Source organism: Cariama cristata, unplaced genomic scaffold (assembly GCF_000690535.1).
Source record: "Cariama cristata isolate BGI_N322 unplaced genomic scaffold, ASM69053v1 scaffold36996, whole genome shotgun sequence".
Taxonomy (NCBI): Eukaryota; Metazoa; Chordata; class Aves; order Cariamiformes; family Cariamidae; genus Cariama; species Cariama cristata.
Genome location: NW_009623346.1, coordinates 36722 through 51526, shown reverse-complemented (window position 1 = coordinate 51526; position 14805 = coordinate 36722).

Sequence of the window (14805 nt, the reverse complement as noted above, 5' to 3'; positions counted from 1 at the left end):
TGCTGAACTTCTCTAGTCTGAAACTGATGAGCTCATATGTATCATCCACATTTTTCATCCTTATTTTTTTCTGGTGGAGTATCTGCTTTAATTGAGAAACAAACATTTTCCATCTCAGAACTTCAATGAGCAGTGCTGCTTCCTTTGTAAGTAACGTTGATCCCTGACCTGCTTTGCCTTCCTCAACAGTAGCTAATGAGAAACAATTTAATCAGCCTTTCAGGGATACCGAGTATGTACTGGATTGCAGCACTACAAGTTTCCCAGGTCCCTGTTGTACCGTGTATATGCTAGCTTTTAACAGACTGACCAAACTGACCTTCCTGAACTTCATTTTCATTATGAAGCTTCCAAAAGAGACTTCTTGCTAACACTGCTTATAATGTTCTTCTAATGCAGCTGGAAAATTTGGTGCTTAGTTGATGGTTTATTGATGATCTGAGCCCTTGAACAAAGTTGCCACCAGCTCACCGCTTTCTGTTGATAAGTGCAAATGTAGCTTTCCTTTTTGTGTTTTTAGCTCTGTACATGTTGTATATTATATGTGTACATTTATATAATAATTTATATTCTGTAAAATGTTTCCAACATGCCATTTTGAAGGAACTCTGCTACAAAATGTATCTTCTCCTATCATTTCGTTTTAACACTGAGTAGAAGTTGGGAGGAGCTGAACTTAGCTTTCCAGAATTTAAGTGAACTTTACTTCACTGCTGTAAAATAAGGTTGTAACCACTTGAAAGATCGGTCAGAGTATACTGAATTTTGCATTATGAATCTATACTTGGATCCAGTAAAGGAATCAGTCCTGAGGATGTGTTTGTTTTCTTCACCCTCTCAAAATCAGACTGGCTCTAGGTTAAGTACCATACTTCTCGGCTCAAATAGATAATTTTATTAATATGTGTGTATTTATATTCTCTCCAGAGAATAAGAAAATCTTTCACTGAAGACTTTGGAAGAGAGAGATTTGCAGACAGATCTGCTTAGACTAAAGTATTGCCCTTTCTCATCTGACTGTGTTATTCCAGCTAGTATAAGTGCTGCTTGCTAATTTCTGTCAAGAGAAACAGATCTTCAAAAATCCTGATTATATTTTCTCAACAGGGGAAAATCCACAAATTACAAATTCCTCCAAGTGGATATGTTTCAAGATATGGCCCTAGCATAGAACCAGTTATATCCTTTAAAGGCTGGTACTGTTATCAGCTCAGCTTGTTGGCTGAGGACTATTCCAACAGCACTGGCTGGCATTCCCTATCTTAGCGTTGCTTATTGTTTGTTAGACTCCTTAAAGGTTTCAGCTAAGGACCCAAGGAGGAAAGCTCTGTAGCTCCATTGTTATTATAATTTTTCTATGAAGCTATCTTCAGAAACGTATTGGAAATGCTAGCACTTATGCTGGAAAGCCTGTGTACTGCATTCCTTAAGGACAAGTTAATCCTTAGCTTTTGTCCTTACACTCTACAATTGTCTTCAGATGTTGAGCAGGCTTGTACCTCCATATTGCTGCACTGGAATTCTGTATAGGAATAGAGCTGGAGGGATTGACAGCCCTAGGAAAACATGAGGTGGAAACATGGACCCAGTAGCACATTTGTGTATGGCAGGCTCATTCAGTGGGGAAAGGTGCAAATACAGAACATCTGAAAGAAGCATTTAGTTTTAACCAGGAAGACAAACTTCGTGTTACCTGGGTGCTGTTTGGAGTTTATATGGAAGGAGCAGAGCTCTGTAGGATTCCTGTCAGACTGGAGGGTGCTGCCAGAGGCTTGATCTCAGTTGTGAAAGGTGCCTAGGTTCTCAAGAGTGCGTGTGATGTATGTAAATGTATTTAAAGTGTCTTATAGCAGAGTTCTTTAGGATATACCAAATGTATAGTTACTGGTCCCTAAGATCAGTTTTCCCTTGAGGTTGATGTTTGGTTGAGAAAAAACGGAATGATGTTATGGAAGGCTATTGTTGCAGCATCCACAGGTCTTTTATTTTACCCTGTGTTACAAAAGCCTTTAGACAAATTGTGTACAATTTTGGCATTCAGGTGCACAGGCTGGATGCTTAGAGGTGCAGAAATAAAGTAACAGTGCAGATAACTTTCCTTTAATCTCAGCTTGCTTGCTCAAGATGGCTGTTTAAAATCCTTCAGATGCAGCAATGATGTACCTAGTATTACTGGCTACTTGAAATGACTTTTAGCCTCTTTGCATGCCTTGGTAGTTCCTGTCTTCTTTCACCTCTGGACATTTTTTCTTCTTTTTTTCTCTAAACATCTGACTTTACTAACATTCCACTTGAATGGAAGAATGGTCCGTTTAGGGAGGAATGTGCTGCTGTACTTCTTCAATTTTTATTTTTTTTTCCTTTCCCCTGCTTGCTCTTTACCATCTAACCACTTTGGTAAATTTTATAGACCATTTTCTATTACAAGCATATGTGCACAGACTTGGCTGACCACAGCATCTCCTCTGAGGACGAAAATGGGGATAATCAAGACCCATCCATTTCCTGCTAAGTCACAAATTGGTGATTTACCTCTAGTGCCCGTTTCTGCCCATTGTAAGGTGCCACCTATATGTATACACTATGAAATTGTAGCAGAAACAACTGTTTTGTGGTACTATTTGATAGGAACAATGCAGGATGAAAAGTTCACTTAAAGCTCACACTCATGTTGTCAAACAGCACCCCGGAATATTTAAGTTTAGGTCAGGCCTGCAGCCTCCCTTTGAGGGGATTATATTCAACACAATTCACAAGAAGGTGCATGCTTTCATGTCACTTGGGTTTTCTCTCAAATGTTTTTTCTTTCTAGAGGATGCTGTTTCAAGGTCCAAATTTCTAGTGTCAGCTGATCTTGGGGAATGCTGGTTTGTGTCCTTTCTCCCCGTGGGTAAAAGTTGATGGCTTGCTCCAATTCCTGTCTGGTCTCCCTTCTCGGGAGGCTTCTACATGCTTTTGATTTAGGAGTTTTGTAATGTTACAAGCAGGCCAGGGCGGTGGTCATTTCAGCCTAACCAAGTTCTGCGGCTTTTCTAGTAGCCTGTTTAAATGCTTCCAAAAAGTGAGGCCTTTACCTTTAGAAAAATCTCTGAGTGGGTATTAGATAGGATTTCAAAGTACAGGGCCAGAACCCTGTCTGAGGTAAGCAGGCGTAGCTCCACTAATTTTAACGGATTTATGTTGAGTTGTACCAGCTGAACATCTGGTCCACAGGTCACAGAACCAAAGCCATTAACCCCTCCCCATTAGGCACATTAACCTAAGTATTATGCATCTGAAAACGCAAATGCCTTGGGCTAGAGTTAAACTGAATTCTTTTTCTAAAGCCATGTTTGCTTTGTGGTTCTACTAATCCTGATTTTATTTTGTGGGGAGAGACTCATTCGTGCGGTTTTATGCATCAGGCTGTGTTGCCCTTTCAGAGAAAGCTTGCCCTGAAAGAGTTAATAATGTCAACCTGTTTTCAGCTGAAATGAAGAAACTGGTTTCTCTGTGTCCCTGCTTTCTATTCTCTTGTTGGCCTACTTCCCTCTGCTTGCATTTTGCATTCCTAATGCTGTGAATAAATCAGGACCCAAGGATTTAGGAGGTGGTACAGCTGTAGCCACTCAGAAAATTGAACCTCTGAGGCTTGTACTGCAGCTCTAACAACTGCCAATATGTGTGCTCCTGAACTCTTCTAATAACACTTAGCTGGTGCCAAAATAAAATTCACTTTGTCCTTTTTATATAATGTTCAAGGTTTTTTTTGTGCCTCTACTTAGCATTTCCTCACTTGGCTCTCTTTGTCTTTTAGTTAAAGCTCAGTTATAAGCCCTTTAGGGCAGGGCAATCGCCTCCCAGCTGCTGTGACAAAATGGTTTATCACAAATCTTTGCAGAGAGTAGAAAAGAATAAGGGAAACTGGGGGATCTGACCTGGCTAAGGGTTCATGTTCTCAACGGAATCACAGCACAGTGAAACCTCTGTCTGGCTCTGGTCCTAGATTCTCTGATAACTTGTCATTAATAATACACACTGGACTGCTTTTATTTGTAGCACTGTGGCTCCTGAGAGAGTGTGTGAGGGAGCTCTTTATGTGCTCTTTAGTCAGAGGATAAATCCAGTGTGGGTGAAGAACGACAGGCATCGCTAACAAGCTTGCTCTGGAGGATTAATATCTTCAAAGAACAAAGTCTCCAAGTATTTTCTTCCAGGAAAGATGATTTCTGTTGTACCGATGGCTTTCTCTCATTATGGCTCTGCTTTTTAGAAGAAAAGTAATGATTTTGGTCTGATGATGGTTTGATTTCACCAAACTTTGCTTTTAACTAAGAAGGTCTTTTATGACCTTCTTAGCATATGGTGATGTGGTTTTCAGCACAGGATTCCTGAGATCTGTATCTAGCTGTTAGACCTGCCTGAGTAACTCGCAAGTAATTATAGTTCGCAAGGGAGGTATTGAAGTACATAAATAATGTTCGGTAAAGTGCATATCTTGTGATGCTGCTTCATTTCTCTGCTTCTCAGTTTCCTGTCTTGTAGGAGTAAAAAGTCTGCATAGCAGAGGGTAAGATTTTTTTTAAAAAGCCTTAATTATTTTGGTATCTAATTTCCATTTTCAGGCTCAATACTGTCTTGCACAAATGTAGAAACTGAAACAGTTAGTCTTCAAAAAAATCTGCAGGTGCCTTACACAGGCTTTAAATACTGTTTTGACCTTGACAGCATTTAGAAATCTGTAGGCTCAGACGTGATCCCCTTCTGCAGCTTAATGAGTGAACATGCATCAGGCAAGCTTTGGTACCTGCCGGAAATGTGACACAAAATGGACTGTTCTACTACAGACTAGGTGATGGGATATTAAGTCACTGTAACATGGCTGAGCTCCTGAGCCTCGGGCACTGCGTTTAGGTGCAAATTGCAACAGATACTTCTGAAAATTTTATTCTCCACCTAAATCATTTGGGGTTTAAAGAATTCAGTGGTAAGCTTCTTGTGTATATTTTTATACGCAGCTGTATCCCCATGCAGTTTGACTCGCTCTCCTCCAGTATCTGTGCTGCCTGTAAGTCTTAAATGTGATCTCTGCAGGAAGAGGATGCTCTCTACAGGTTTTCTCCCAACCCTTTCTCTAGGGTCTCTAGGCCTGTAACATTCCCATCATGGTTTGTTGTACATGGATCAGTTTCCATTCTCTTAGGGCACCTCTGTTCTATGTCGAAGTGAATCTTCAGCAGCTCGTGTGTGATTGTCTTCCTGCTCCTTTGTGTGCATGGCCCAGTATAAAAGGAGAGGGATGGAAAGCACATTGTAAATGTGTTGACAGCTTTTGAAGAACAAAACAGCCTCTGAAACCACCTGTCTGCCTTCCACTTCTCTCTTGCATGTTTTTGCTTTCTTTTCTACCCTTTTCTCATTTTTCTTTTATTTCTCCATCTCTCCCCCAAATTCTTTTACACTCTTTTGACACCCACCACTCATTGCTCTGAAAAGATTTCCTTTCTCCTGTATGGTCCTTCTCATTTCTCATTCAGAGGGGACTGTTTCAATCCCTATGCAGGAACAAATGAAAAGGGGGATTCATTCTGTTTCTGACTGCATGTCAGCTGTCTGCTTGTATCAGTTCTCTACCCATTCTTCTCTCTCACACCAGGTACCATGCTTTTAGAAAGTATCCCGCTGTTTTTCTAAATGCTTTCAGCAGGGTAGAATCTGTGCTTGGAAGATTTTTGTGCTTATTGATGCTAGCAAAGGAGGTGTAGTTATTTATTTGACATCAGTTATTTAAACAAAAGAAGGAACAGGATGGTATAGTATCTGGGCAACTATTCTTAGATTCTTCTCAAGCTGAATTTAGGGCCCTTAATTCTAGTTTTGTTCCTCCTTGTTGAAAAGAGTCTCTTTGTGCTCTACTCACAAGCATGCTTGCCTATCTAATGTACTGGAATCGATGAGCAGGTCTGTCCCTTTGTGTGAGATCTGTTCCTTCCTGCTTTCCTTTCATGGGTAGGCACACTGTAACCATTGAGATCAATGATCCTGCATCAAAACCGTATTACTGTTGTTTAGATATGGACGGCTGTGTGAGAACTGTCTCATCTGTTACTTCAGTTAGCAGGAGACCCAGATGAGGGAGCCCTGTGTCTCAGGAAAACAAGGATTCTCAGGTTCTTGGGGACAAATAGGATTTCTTCAAGCCATAAGGGACCTTGTCCTGGCTCACAAACCTTTCACCAAACCCTTCTTCGGCAGCTGGATCCACTAGGACACTGTCAGTATATGGCTCTAGGGAAAATGCTCTTTTTTTTGTCTCTTGCTGTATTCTCCTTTTAGCAAGGATGCACTTTCATGTATATTCTCAGTCAATGTTTAGCTCTGTTCTTTGGTTTAGGTGTTTGGGGTTTGGAGGCTGTTAGGATATCAATGACTTGTTTCCGCATTTAGGAACGTAACCTCCAACTGCTTCTCCAGCACTAGCCTGAGAATTAAGCTCTTCAGGCTCCACCAGCTGCTACTCTGCTCAAAACGCCACGTGGGTTCCTCATCAGAGGTTGCTTGACAAAATGCCACAGCACTTTGTGCAAAGTTGCATACAGGTGTATCAACATGCTCTAACTTACTGCCTGCCTTGCTGCTGCTGCATCGTGCTCCCTGAAGCCTTTCTTCACTTTGCATTCTCTGTGTGTTCTTGGTGGTGCTCTATAACAGGAATTTTTGAGAATTCATTCCACGCTGGTAAATTGCTTGCACAATCTACATTCTAGGTTTCTAGGTAAAGCATCACTCTCTAAAATATTTTAATTAGGATAAATTGGCACATTTGAGCTTTACTCAGAAAGGGAAAGAATCTCGCAAAGTTCCCAAAGGATGGAACAACACTTCCTCTTCTGTACAAGGGGGAAGATGATCCTCCTTTTTTAGGAGATGTGAGATTTCAAAGGAGGTAAATTGCTTTAAAGAGCAGAGAGAGTGTGAATTTTGGGAAACAATTCTCTGTGACAAGGATTATTTTAGAAGAAGTTGTTAATGGGTGGGAGGTTATGGGAAGAAAAAAAGTAAAAGTAATAGCCTTTAACTGTATCGACACCTGAAGTATTGTGTTGAAAATGCAAATGCTAGAATTTTAGTTAATTTTTTTTATTGGTTGGTAATGCAAGATACTTAGTGTTACGGATGTTCCAGTTTACAAGTGATTTGGCCAAATTAATAGTGACTTTGAATAAAGAGAAAGTAATAGAGACTTTAGTGTCAGGCCAGACACAGCAGTTACTTACAGCTTTTTAAAATTTTCAAACTAAAAATACTGTTAGTACATCTCCATATAGCACAGTTTTCACCAGTCATTTTCAGCAAATGCATTTATATTCAGGGTATTCTGCGTTTTGTGACTTTGTATGTTTAGTCAGTGTGTCTGATTCTGATTTCACAAGTTAAACTGGAATCTGTTTCAATTATTTAAACTGATTTAAACTCCGGTGTTTTAAAGGAAGTGATTCTGGTGTAAATCAGAATCTGATTTCAATTTCATGTTCATGCCTTATTAAAACCTGGCTTGATTTTTATCCGTTGTATGTATGCACACTGTATTTAGCGTTGCGCATATTGAGATGTCCCTGTTGGGTAGGTGGACATTCTTAGTTTTGCTAAGAAGGTACATATCTGTCACTTAGTAAAACATAAAATGTCTGAAATGTTTTGTTAGGGAAAGGCATACAGTAGGTATCTCTGTGTCTTCTGACAGCTGAGTTCTTGGAGTTCCTTGGGAGATTTTTTTGGATTAAGTTCTCTTCAGAACTCAAAGCACACCAAATTTAGCATCCCATCTCATAAACCTTCCCATATACTTTGAAAAGTTGTTGTACTTATGTGAAAGGCTGCATTTATGACAAATCTGAGTTTGTCTCCTTGATTTCCTTTGAGTTCTGAATTGCTCGGCTGTTTGTCCTAATTATATCCTTAAAACAGAAGATATTGGGGAACTTAGGAAGATGCTTCCAGCTATGGAAGCAACTCTTTCACCAGAGATTCTGGTTTGTCTCAAAATTTAAGCTAAACTGACACAAGATTTTTTTTTTTCCCCTGCTGCATTTTACTGTCTCTAAACTATTAATAATTTAGGGTGCATGTACTGCAAAGCACCTTGTTTTTGTGGTTCGTGCTGTCTGTTAATGTCCCTGTGCTGATGTCCATCTTGTGTGCGTGTGTAACTTGGCTTGATATGTACTTGCTTTGTTTATCCATGTTGTCACATCCCTTATGGGTACTGTTGGTGACAGATGCATGCTCCAGTTGGATTTGGTCATGTGTCTCTATGGAATGGTGCGTTTGGAGTTGCCTGGGTAGCCCTTCCAGCACTCTTGGGTTTTTTTTTCCCACCTCATCACTCTCCTTACTTAACCCAGGACTTGTTATTTGTGTGTGTGTGTGTACGTATGCACAAAAATAGCCCAGCAGAGACCCTGCTCATTTCTGTCTTCCTATCTATATCTATTTTTTTTTTTTGGTCTAAATACAGCTTTTCAGAATTAGTTTTGTTGCATCAGTACAGCTGTTGTGGAAGCAGAAGCTATTGAAGAAGCTTTTAAAAGCAGAAGGTGTGTGTAGAGTGAGTATGTATTCTTGGCTTGGTATTTGAAGTATTCAGTGTTGCTCCTTTTGGAACCAACTATGAGGAGGTTGCTATTTAAAAATCTCCTTTCAGTGTAGTTACATGAGGTTTCTGTGCATCTTGCCTCCCTATGTGCCGATGGGCCCTTCTCCTGACTCCTGGTTCACCTACCTAGGATGAAAGAAGAGGTTCCTTGGGGTCAGTCACCCACCTGCTGGAGGATCTAGCTGGTACCACTGTAAGGAGCACACTGGTTTCTTGAGGACTCTCTCAAATGTATTTTACTGAAGATCAACTGTATTTTGACTGTCTTCTCCAAGTTTAAATCTGTGACCTAGAAAAGATTTTCATCTGTTCACATCCACCTTCCAACAACGGCGTGGGATTAGAAAGTTTTGTTCTTAGGGTCCCAAAACTGGCTGAAAGGCAGACTTGGCCTCCCCACCATGCTGATCACAGAAGTGGGCAACCGAGGCGTGTTGGGCACTATTGCTGTATGCGACAGCCTGTCTTGACCAATGTTCCTCAATCCACAGCACACAGGAAGCCCTGTGCCACTGCAAGTAGTTTGCTATTTGCATTTTCCATTGATGCAAGAGAGGTGTCTTGGCCAGAAATGATTTTCAGAAATGTAGTGGAATTCTGAAACTGTTGTTACATATCCATTCACTGGGTCTGAATCAGCCAAGCGAAACCTGCATTTTGAGATACACCTGACCTACTGTTTGTGAGGAGTAAATGTATGAAAATGGGCAACCTTTATAAACAGAAAAAGATATTTCTGTAGAACATGAATGTATGAATAGAAAATTAACATCTTTAGTCTATCAGCTCTGGGAAAAGAAGGACTAAGGCTCACTCAAGGTTGTTCTGACAAGGACCAGGAAGATCATGTTTCCCAAGTTTTAATTTTCCCAGGGAGAGGCTGAGACAGTCTAGTGGCTGAAGCACGAGGCTAGGATCAGATTTGAATCCTCTTTCTGACTAAGTCATTTCACTGTGTTTCTTTTTGTGTAACATGGGAATAACATCACTGGCATCTTGGGCAGTTTGAAATCCTTGGGTGGAATGATCAGAAGAACTGCAAACTATTTGTTGTGTATGGACTGAAATCCCAACTCCAGGTCTGCTTGTGTCCTCAGCCAAGTTAGCAGCTCAAATCCTTCAGTTTCTCATCAGCTGAGAACAAGACATTAAAAAAATCTCGGATCAGGATTTCTCCCCAGCTTGGAGAATTGGCTCTTTCTTTACTTATGTTTCTTTTCTAAGAAGAATAGGAAGCATATCCAAAATTAAGTGATTATCCTATTTTTGCTCCTTAACTTTAATTTTAAAATGGACTATTTTTAAGTTATTAAATCTTACACCAGACACTCAAATTGCGGTTAAGAAAGGAGGTGAATGTGTCTGGCATTTTCCAGCACACACATGGCCATATCTAACCTAAAATGAGAGCTGCCAGTCCCGAAAGGCGGGGAGAGATGTCGGCAAGCAGCAGGAAGCGTGTCTGAGCCCAGCAGCCTGTGTCAGGTCTCCGGAGGTCAGACCACAGAGCCTTTTGCGCATTTATATTTCTCCCGCCGCTCCCTTTTCTTTCTCCCTTTCCATGTGTATTTTTTCTCCTCCTCCTGTGCGTGTGTCTTTCTTTGCATCTCCGCTCTTCTCCCTCCCCTCCTCTGGATCGATCACTGGCTGAGGAGACCTCCAAAGGACCGGGCACTTTGTGGGATCGTCCTTGTTCCTTCTGCATTTGCCGAGTCAAGGGTATCTCTTTGCAGGCTTGGAGAGATGCTGTTACTCCTGGTGATGTGATTGCATAGCAACACAGCAGCGCAGGGCGGTGGAGGAGGAGAGGCAGGGAGTGTGCAGACAGCAGCGCTTAGCCTCAGCATGCATCCCTGTCACAGGGACTCCTTTGCTGATTCACAGAGGCAGCCCCAGTCCCTGCTCCTGAAGCCTGGCGGCTGCCGCCCCTGCATCTCAGACCTGGTGGACTCAGAAGGTAGGCCATGACAAAATTTGTTTCCCACTCAGATCTTGGCTGGGCTGGAGAAGGGGAAAATATCGATGGATGGTTAACCTCGGAAATATGCTCTTTGGGCATGTGTGCGTGTGTATATCCCTTCACAGTAACGCTGCCCATGTGTGTGCAGGTGAGGAAACTTGCAGAGAAGAAAAGAAGGGTGTTGGGGGGAGACAGTGGGAGCAACAGAGGTGGCCAAGACCATTTCCACAAGGGAGAGGCTGGGAACCAGTAAATGATGCGGATTCCCAAGGCAAACAATAGTAGCCAGCATCCTGATTTCACCAGCTTTGATTCTTTGCAGATTGAAGGCTTATTTACCCTGGCAGTGTTTTTGCCCGAGCTGAAGGACTGCTTCAGGCAAGGTCCGTGGTGGCCTTCTAGCATCCTCCTGGGAGGATTAGACAGCAGGGCAAGGCAGGGACCCAAATATTTCTTGAGTAGTAAGCTGGGCTCAGACTCTAGTCCCAGTTCTGCCCTTTTCATTCACTACCTTACCCAGTCCAGCCTTGCTCCTTTGTGTGTCTGCCCTCCCCTCCCCCAGCTTCTCCTCAATCCCTTTCACTCATTCCTCCTCCTCTCTCAAGGCCTTATATTGCCGCCACTGACCTTCCCTTTGACGTGGGCAGCCCTGACCGGCTGCAGAACTGCCCGCAGGAGGGATGGGACCTTTTCTGCTCGCCAGGGCTCAGCACTCTGCCTCCCTCTCCATGCCAGACAGGGCAGCCTGGGCAATGGTTCACCGAGATTTAGTACCACTTTGCACAACAGATTATTACTGGTCCCCAGTCCAGCCCATTCCCTTCAGTCTTCCCTCTGGCATGTCATCACAGGTGTAGAGCTCTGCTGGTGGAATTGCCAGCATCTTATTCTTGGGGTCTCAATGCTGAGATTGCCCATGCATGATGACAGGGGTGTGGAGCAATTACTCCCGCACTTTTAAACACTATGCTGTCTGTGGGAGAAACCAATGTTTGTTCAGTTTTTGGTTTTTAGCATTGAAAAAAATCACTAGTCAAATCCTTGTCAGTCTGTGTTTTACCTGTGCCCTAATCTGAGATCCTTCACACCTTCTCTCCTTCTGCTGCTCACTGATCTCTCTGGAGCTGCAAGAATTCTTGCTTGATTATTCTCTTTAATGGCCTTTATTGCCCGATCATAGTACCCTACAGCAACACACGGCGCAAAGTCCCAGCTACTAGGCTTAGTCGTGCCGAGAGGGTTCCCATTTTTCTGGCAGCCATGTGTAGCGCGTGTGCCTGCTATGGCTCTGGTGCTCTCTCGCATCCTCCCCTGCCAGTTCCCCATGCTGAAAGATACTTTCTCTGCTGCTGCAGGAATTGGCCAGGCAGGGCTCTGGTGACAACAAGCATGAAATGGCACTCCAAAAAGGGACCAGACTATAGATGTGTGATTTCAAACTATCTTGTTTTGCAGCACTGTGCCCAGGAATATGGGTGTCTGGAGTGCTGGGTTGGGAAGGCATTGAGGTGGACACTGTGATGTGATGCTGTGTTCAGGTCTTCTTTGTTAATTGAAGAAATTAAGATGAGGACAATATCTCTCTGGATTAATACTTGAGATAGATCAATCCTACTTGCTAAAATTGGCCAGTGAAAATTGTAGTCGTGAATGGGATTGCTCAGGTTGGAGTGACCCATTTCAAAACTAAGCAAAGTGAGATTGGGAAGGGATTAAATGAATGGGTTTAAACAAAAGCCCTGAGTTTGGGAGACATATGGTGAATTTCAGATTATAATATTATTTTGAGAAATATATTCAAGGCCTCCACTTTAGGCTGGATGCATATGATAAAAGCATAAAAGAGGAATTATAAGTCTTATGAAACAAGACGTACTGACCAGAAAGAATTCAGTCTTCAAAAGAACCTCATTTTCACAGATTTATAAAGATGAAACTGAGCTTTTCAGAATTGAGCCAAAATAGCTCCATCCTGTTTTTCCTTTGCTGTTTCCCTTAGCATAAGAATAAGGTCTCCCTGAAACATCTCAAGAAAGGAAAGGAAATGTGACTTCATGTGGCACACAGCCTGCTTATAAAATGCATGGCCTCAGAAGGCCAGAGAACCCCATACTTTGACTGGGTGTTTGTTGTAAGGACAAGCTTGTTGGAGGCAAGGAGGAATATTCAGTACAGAGAAACAGGTATTAGTTTGACACTGAAAATGAGAAACAAAGCATCAAGAGAGCCAAAAGTTAGCACAGTGTTACTTTGGCTATTGCTGTGTGGTGGGTGTGCTCTTCCCACTATTGCAGATCAGTTATATAGTATGGCAAATGCGTGATGCGTTTCTCACAATATGCAGCAAGACTCGTCTCCTGCCTCTAACAGCGGGGAAGGAAAAGCTCAGGTTCTTAGAGGAGAAAGACAAAGACAAGACTTGGGATTTTTAGTGGGTTTAAATAGGCTGGTTTCAGGGCTACAGGACAAGACTGAGTCTCTGAAGAACTGGGTTCAATTTTTATGGCTGGTGTAAACTTCTTTTGGTCATTAGGCAAGTTATTGGCCCCTGCACTATCCCTTTTGTGAGCTTGGAGGATGTTTGCTGCTTCCCCTGCTCATCTTGTCTGTCAGGTCTATCAGACAGCAACTTCTTTTGTGTCCAGCACAGCAGGGCTGCGTGTTTACAACTGGGTTCTCAAGGTGCTTGGCTAATTATTTCTAGTACTTGTCTAATTGAAGGAGGAGGAGAAGAGATGAGAAGAATTCCTAGGCAAAGTGAATTTTGGAATAAGCAGCTTAAAACCCAGCTGGGAGTCTGAAATGGCCTGTGAATGAAATTTAGATTTCAGTCTTCCTGAATAAATTCTCATAAGTTATTTTTAAGCAGAGAGAGGAGTAGTCAGTTCTGCATGGCCATGTTGTGGGCATGCACCCACACTCACCTGATTACTTGGGAGCATCATCGTCCCACTTTCCTGGTGCAAGACTAACTGGTGAAATTTTTCACCTTGAGTTTTTGTGTACATGTGCGTATTCTTTTGCTTGGGAAAATGGAGAGCAAGTGACCCAGCAGAAGAGATACTGCTTCTTTATTAGGGCCTGTGGCATCTATTTATCCATTGAATTAAAATAACATTTTGGTTATGAGTTCAAAGTCTAAATGGTCATTTAAGAATGCAGCTCCTTAGATATGAGAGTGCCCCACTTCACCCACCCTCAGTGAATAAGGCATCTTCTGTGCCACTTGCTCACTACCAGATACAGCAAAGATTTTGTTACTTAAGGACAGCTGCTTAATTGAAAGAGCCTTCCTTCTAATTAATGAAGGGGACCTAGTGCTTAGGTGGAAGTGAGTGTGAAGCCTAGCTGCAGCTTTGGTGTCTGGGTTTTTCAGCCCTTGGATGATGGGGTTGTAAGTGCCTGCTCCTGTGGAGGACTGCTGATAGTCCTTTCCCCCTTTCCTTGTACATTGGAGCAAGTGAGACTCTTGGGGTGATTTTTTTTTAAGGAGTGCGTTTGGGTGTCTATTCCTGGTTTGTAAAGAGATGGAGACTAAGGGCCCATGCTCTAAGAGAGAGTTGTGTTGTTTGTACGCTTGATCGCTGTGGGACAAAGTCTTCTCTTCCTTTCTCTCACCGAACTTTGACCTAGTAGGGTCTTGGGAAGTAGGTCTGCTGGCCCTCAGTCTCAGGCTTAAACTATTTACTTACATGTGCAGAAAACAATTTTTGCTGGAACAGGATGTGCTATTACGCTGTCAAGAGAGTCCTGCTGTCTGCCAGATTGGGAATGCTCCCTTTGTTAGCATCTACATGGGAGCTGAACTTTGAAATATCCACAAGCCTCCCACCTTTCTTCTTAAAGGACACTGAGCATGCTGAGCTAAAATGTTATTCCTTCTCTTGTACAGTAAGTTCAACAACAACAAAGTCATTAACATTTCCAGCAGCAGGGAGCATGTTTGTATTTCCATTCCCTTCATGGGATAAAGGCTGAGCTGCCTTTCCTCAAAATGTTCCCGTATTTTTTCCTTAAAGGCCAAGACCCGAAGTGGAAAGTTTCAGCCTGGAAAGAATGTTTTGGAGGAAATTAGCAATTCAAAGTATAAGCCTTGTGATTGAGAGACCTCTTGACCTATATGCTGTATTTGTTGCTGTTGTGTGCAGTAGAGAGCCGGAAATTCAACATCTGACATTGGACTGTAGCTACCGTGGCAGCTCCCTAACCC